The sequence below is a fragment of the Lissotriton vulgaris genome, chromosome 1_1 (genome assembly GCF_964263255.1).
Source record: "Lissotriton vulgaris chromosome 1_1, aLisVul1.2, whole genome shotgun sequence".
Lineage (NCBI taxonomy): Eukaryota > Metazoa > Chordata > Amphibia > Caudata > Salamandridae > Lissotriton > Lissotriton vulgaris.
In genome coordinates, this window is record NC_141685.1 from 750,629,928 (window position 1) to 750,637,070 (window position 7,143).

Here is a 7,143-nt window from a genome sequence, read left to right on the forward strand (position 1 = left end):
CTCAGTCTACAAAATCAGTGACTTCCCCTTTCCTCTCCAGAATGGGATAGGGCCAAGTACACTTGTTCTGGAGGGCCCTGGGAGCCAAAAGCACCAACCCCACACCAACTAACCTGATTCGTACTCAACCAGTACTGACTTCTGTTCATACCAGTGCTTGGTAAGCTCCTGGCTGACCTTCAAATGTTTGTTTGCTCTCCTCATGTCCTCAGTCATGCTTAAACGCAGGCCCAGTACATTGTACGATTTGTCCTGTTTGGGCTCTTTGAGAGATACCACTTTGCGTTGCAAGCCTTAGAGGGCTGGAGTAAGGAAGCTGAATGTGTTCAGAATGGTGTGGATTTCAATCGGCATGGGGTGTTTGGGGCGTGGTGCGGAGTGTACAGGTTTGACAAGCCCTTCTTGGTCAGCAACAACATGGCAAAGGAAGTGCCTGGAAAGGAGGCATCCCCAGAGTGTCAAGCCAAATACTTTACTCTTGAAGAGGTTAATAAACGCAGCATATCTAAGGAGGTCTGGCTGCTCATCCACAATCGTGTGTACGACGTGACACACTTTGTGGCGGGGAACTCAGGTGGCGAAGAGGTGCTATTTGAGCAGGCTGGTGGGGATGCCACAGACAGCTTTGAAGATGTTTATCATTCCATAGATGCTAGAGAAATGCTGAAGCAGTAGTTTATAGGAGAGGTCCATCCGATTGACCATATGGGGAAAGGCTCAAAGAATGTTCTCATGAGCACGTCATCCAGTGCTTCCAGCTATTGGTCCAACTGGTTCATCCCTGCCATCGCAGTGCTGCTCTTAGGAGTCATGTACCGCTATTATACTCTGAAGAGCAAATCGTCCTGAACCTGCCTTTTACACCGTCTCTCTCTAGTGCTGTAAATTGGCCAACAATTCAAAGTGTGCAAAAGAGGATGGGAATCAGCTGGTTACTGTTTATTCAATATGTCCAACATAAAATAAGTGCTCATTCTGTGCCTGACACTTAATTGATGGCACCAGTCGTGGCCATTGAGCAGACTGTGGTCAGTGAATCTACTTCCCTTCAGTGTACACCTACTCCTTTTTAATCTGTTCAACAAGGCACTCTTCTTGCTACACATTCCTCAAGCTGTCATCCGTTATGTGTAGAACTTTCTATCCACTTCCCTCATGAATGCTCTATCATGCTATTGTTCTTATAAATGTCGATCTCCAATATGCTGCTTATTCTGTACTCTCACAGAGGTGTATCAAGATGCTTGCCAAATACTTTTTGAGCTTCAGAATGTTTTGAACGTGGCTGAAATTATCATTGATTTTCCCCCTTCCATTTGACCTTCTTCCTGTGTATCAAGCAAAGAAAATGTACTTTCTGCCTCTTTTAACAATGCCGTAACACATGTTTGGATTATTGGAGAGGTTTCTCCCACCCTTTCCTTACCACACCAAGAAGACCCCTTACAGGGTGGCCAAACAAAAGTTCAAAAGGGCTGACTCCAACCCTTTTTTGTGGTACCTCTCTGTAGGCAAACAACAGGACATCCCATCTCCTTCTGAGTTTTTCAGGGAGACCCATTATCATGCTTTTCATGGTTTTGTTGAATTTCAACTAAACCACTTATCCAAGGGTGATTGGAGTGGTGAACTGGTAGTCCGCACCATATTCATCCCACCAAGATTTTAGGTATGTAGACATTAAATTTGTTTCTCTATCAGAGACTACCTCTTTAGGAAACCCTATCCTGGTGAAGATAGTAAGATGGGCCCTTGCCGCTACAATGGCAGTGACAGTCCTAAGGAAAATTGCCTCTGGGCACCTAGAGGCATGGTCCACTACCACTAGAAGGAATCTGTTCCCAGATGCAGTTTTAGGGTAAAGGGGGCCAACAATGTCAATCCCTACCATGTCAAAGGAATCCCAACCACTGGAAGTGGAATTGAGGGAGCCTTTGGTTGTGCCCCTGGCTTGACAGGTGACACAGGAGAGACAAAACTATTGCACTTTTTCAGACATCTAGGGCCAATAGAAATAGGCAACCTACTTGTCTCAGATGTCCAGCTTGGGGGATGTCATGGGCTTAGGTCAGAATAAACTCTCTGTATACCTGGCAACCACCACTCCTGGCTGTCCTTGGTTTGGGGTCCCGGCCCTCAGTGTACAGAAGCCCATATTCCCAGTAGACACTATGGATACTAAGGCAAGCCCGTTGCGCCCGTCCGCGACCTGCGCCAGGAACTCTGGTTCTCCAGGTCCCCACCACTACGACTCAGCCACCCTCCACGCTCTCAACCCCGGAAGCCATGCCGACTGTGTAAGATCCTCGCCCAACACGATCCATGGGCAGTTCTCATGCGGACACTGCCGAAGATACTTCACAATCGACAAGACGCCCGCGGACGCCGAAGGGCCGCCTTCTGAACGACCCACTGAAACCCTGACTTGCATCCTTCTCAATGTGCGCTCCCTACACTGATACGCCATAGAGATCTGGGACCTGATCAACACCATCTCGCCCGACGTCCCATTCTTCACAGAAACCTGGACCAACGCCACCTCCGGCCCCGACATCGCCACAGCAATCCCTGACGGCTACAAGATCCAGAGAAAGGACCGCCCACACTGCCTGGGAGGAGGACTCGCCATCACACACAAGACCCTCCTCCGACTCTCCACATCCAGCACGAGCGACCCCCACTCCCACACGGAACACTTCTATTTCCAGATCCAGACCAGCCCCTGGACCACGCTACGCGGCACCCTCATCTACAGACAGCCAGGACCCCGCACCCAGCCCGCAACCACTATCGCTGAGCTTGCTGCACCCCACGCCATCACCTCCATGGACTACATCCTGCGGGGACCTGAACTTCCACCTCGAGAACACCCAGGACCCCGACTCCACCACACTCCCCGAGAACCTCGCCAACCTAGGACTTAAACAGCTTGTCAGCACTGCCCCCCACAGAGCAGGTAACACCCTCGAACCCATCTTCGCTGGAGGATCAAACATCTATTTCAGCCACACCCCCCAGCCCCTCTGGATGGGCCACCACTGTGCCCATTTCACTTTCAACACCACCACCGCACCCAGGCCCAATCCACGCCCACCGAGACGGAACTGGAGTAAGGTCACAGAGGAACACCTTAACTCCGCCCTCCTCCAAGACGCCCCCCAAGGACGCGACCGACACCAACTCCATAGCCAGGGAATTCCACCGCTGGGGCTCCTGCTACACCGACAAGCTGGCACCTGTCCGACACACGCCAAACAATGCCCGCTGAATGCCGCCTGGTTTACCACTGAACTCCAAGAAGCCAAACGCACCTGCAGACATTTGAAGAAAACCTGGTGGAACCAGAAGTTCATGGAAACACGGAACAACCACAAGAGTGCCATGAAGGATTACCACCAGCATATAAGGGACAACAAAAGAACCTTCATCAGAGACAAAGTCAAGACCAATGCATCCGTCAAGGAACTGTTCAACGTAATTCAGCAGTTCGCAAAACCCACCTGCGAAGCCACTGACATCACACCCTCCCAGGAACTCTGCGGCACACTCAGTTCCTACTTCCACCTGAAGATCAACGCCCTCTACGACAACTTGAGCGAGTCTGCGGAAGACAGCACCACACCACCCACCACTGCTGAGAAGCAAACCATCACCTCCTGGGCCCCCGCGTCCGTCGAGCTCATCTCCTCAACCATGAAGAAGACGCACTTAGGAGCCCCAGCGTACCCCCTACCCCCTCACATCTTCCACAGGGCCGCCGCGGTCATCGCACCTGAACTAGGATGACCGTCAACTACTCCCTCATATCCGGCATCTGACCAGACGACTGGAAGCGTGCGGAGATGAAACCCCTCCTCGAGAAACCAACGGTCGACTAAACCGACCTGAAGAACTACCGGCCCATCTTTCTCCTCCCCTTCGCAACCAGTCATCGAAAGACTCGTGAACGCCCAGCTGACCGCCTTCATTGATGAAAATTCAATTTTAGAAGCATCCCAGTCTGGCTTCCGCAGCAACCACAGCCCCAAGACCGTCATCCTCGCCGCCACAGATGAAATCTGCATACTGCTAGACCAGGGACACCGCAGCCCTCATCCTCCTAGACCTCTCCGCAGCCTTTGACACCGTCTCACATCGCACGCTAGCCGCAAGACTCCACAACTCAGGAATACAAGGATCCACCCTCGACTGGATCCAATCCTTCCTCTCCGGCAGAACCCAGAGGATCAGACTCCCCCCCCCCTCCTCCCTGATCCCACTGACATCTTCTGCGGAGTACCCCAAGGATCTTCACTAAGCCCGAAGCTCTTCAAATCTGCATGGCCCCTATTGCCGCCATCGTCAGACAGTATGGGCTTACATATCCTAAGCGGACGACACCCAGCTTATCCTCTCCCTCACCAAGAACCCAGAAGACACCAGCCTCTGCTTCCACAAAGGAATGAGAAACGTAGCAGCCTGGATGAAGGACAGCTGCCTACAACTCAACTCTGAGAAAACCGGGGTCCTCATCCACGGACCCTGCACCTCCGCCTGGGACAGCACCTGGTGGCCCTCCGCCCTCAGGAGCCCACCCAACCCGACAGACCACACTCGGAACCTCGGCATAATCCTCAACTCCTCCGTCTCCATGAACCACCAGATCAACACTGTCGCATCCACCAGTTTCAACTGCCTCCTCATCCTCCGTAAGACCTTCAAATGGATCCCCCCAACTGCAGAAAGACCATCACCCACGCACTCATAACCAGCAGACTAGACTATGGCAACACCCTCTACGCCGGAATCAACAAAACTCTTCTACACAAACTCCAAACCATCCAGAACGCCGCAGCCAGGCTCGTCCAAGGGACACTGTGCCACAAACATATGACCCAACACCTACGAAGCCTCCACTGGCTCCCCCTCGAGAACAGGGTCACCTTCAAACTCCTCACCCACGCCTATAAATCCCTCAACAAATTTGGGCCCACATACCTCAACAACCGAGTATGTTTCCACGTACCCAAGAGGAACCTCCGCTCCGCCAACCTCGCCCTGGCAGAGGTCTCCGCATCCGCAGAAACTGAACTGGCGGGAGATCTATCTCCCAAATCGCAGCCAAAACCTGGAACAAGCTCCCAGTCAACATCAGACACTCCCCAACCCTCCACACATTCAGGAAGGACCTCAATACCTGGCTCTTCAACTGACCCATATCTGCCCACCCCCCTCCCCCCCAGTGCCTTGAGATCCTCACGGGTAAGTAGCGCGCTCTATAAACCACAGATTAATTGATTGATTGATTTTACCACCCAGCCTTAGTCAAGTTGCGTGGAACCCAAGGATGCGGGTCCCAGGACCAAGCCACGACATTTAGTTCAATTTTTCCTGGCCCATAGAGCACGAGTGCAGAGTTGTCCTTGCTGTCCCTGGTGCGGCACAGGTGCCGCAGGAGAAATGCTTTTACCGCTTACTGGGTGCTGCCGGGGAACAGCGTGCTTAAACTAGGGGCCACTGCTGACGTTGGATGAAAGATGTATGGTGTTCCCTCTAGATGCAGTGTCGAGTGAACAGATCAGCTGCTGAACTGTCAACCAAAAAGCTTTGGCAGCTGTAAGCACAGGAGATAAATACCTCGAAGACTGGAGATCCAAGGAACACAGTAGCTGCCTAAAACTTCGGAAAGAGCAGGACTACAGTTCCCACAATGCAGTACACCATCTGGATATGGGCAATCCCCACGGAGGGCCCGATGGCCAATGATTCTTCAGATCCAGAGATTTTTTATACACGCAGTTTGCAGGGGACTAGTGCATCTAATCCAGGGGATTCTGAGGTTGCTTCTGACTCTCAAAGGAGTCCGTCTGTCTGTGGGAATCACGTTTTGCCTAGGATGAGTCCCAGGCATGCAATTCCAGGAGTGTTGCCACAGGTTCAGAGTATTCCTTTCTTGGGTTGTGCAAGTCCTGTTGTTGCAGACTCTGGTCTCTTCTTTGATGCTGGTTGTTTCAGAATTGAGGGTCTGCTTTCAGGGGTAACCCTTCAATTCTAGATTGAGGGGTTTTAGGGGTGTGGGTGCAAGTGGCCAATGAGCTACTAGCCCCAGTGGCTAATATGCCCCTGAGGTGACCACATTCAGGGTTGTCGGTCACTTTTTCTACCTAGACCCCACTATTTCTTAGCTTTACCGTTCAAGTGGCCCACCCTAGACTTGTGGCTCGCCTTCTGGGGGTGTACACCTCCTGAAAACCTGATTTTCCCACTTGCTGGGGACAAATGTGCCTGGGGCAGGAGGAGGGTTGTTTCCTCCTTTGAGAGGCAGCTTTGTTGCATATCACAGGGGGTGCAGCCTTTGAAGCTCACTGCCTTGAAGAGCCCCTTCACTAGCAAGCCTGTCAAGGATTGAGGTGTGACCTCCTTCCCGACCAGGCTATTGTTTCTGACTCCTGGGAGAGTTCACACCTCCTGGCAGTGGGTCAGATGTCTAATTTTGCAGCAGCAAGCACAGTGTGTAAGGCAGATCACAGGAAAGGCTGGGACAACCAGGTGGGCAACCTCCACAGTAGCCAAATGGGTGCATGCCACATCATCCTCAACATGAGATTCATGTCAGGGGTGATGAGGCACGTTGTTTGATACCAAACACAACATATTTAGGAGGGACACTAATGGGACTGCCAACCTCGAGTTTGCCTGGGTGCCAGCCCATGATATCCTATGGACAGTCTATCACTTATAATGTCCTTTAATAGTGAAGACCACTGTAGGGATATATAAGCTTGCACTTACATGTCCACACCTTTGATATAGAATGCACCCTGCTTCCTGGGCTTTGGGAGGGTTTCCTTAGGGGTGACTGGCATTTATTAAAAATAATGCATTGACTTGGCTGCACATGGTGAGGACAAAGCTGAGTTCAAGCAGTTTACACTGCACCCATAGTCTTCAATGGCAGGCTGCTGTCAGGTGTCTTATTGGGTCACTCAGGGTAGCACAAACTGTGCTTCATGCCCACACCCATGCCCTGGGTACCACTGGTACCATTTACTAGGGACTTATAACGGGGTTAAAGTGCTTTGCTAACTGGGGTTGCCAATTCACATATATACGTTTTAAGGAGAAAGCACTGGCACTGATGCCTGGGCCGCAGGCTCCAGTGCA

At 51.7% G+C, this 7,143-nt stretch overlaps 1 pseudogene; it reads left to right on the top strand.

Annotated features, from left to right (window-relative positions):
* The first annotated feature begins 417 nt into the window (after window positions 1-417).
* On the top strand, window positions 418-867 carry LOC147747757 (cytochrome b5 pseudogene; annotated as a pseudogene).
* Window positions 868-7,143: the final 6,276 nt, after the last annotated feature.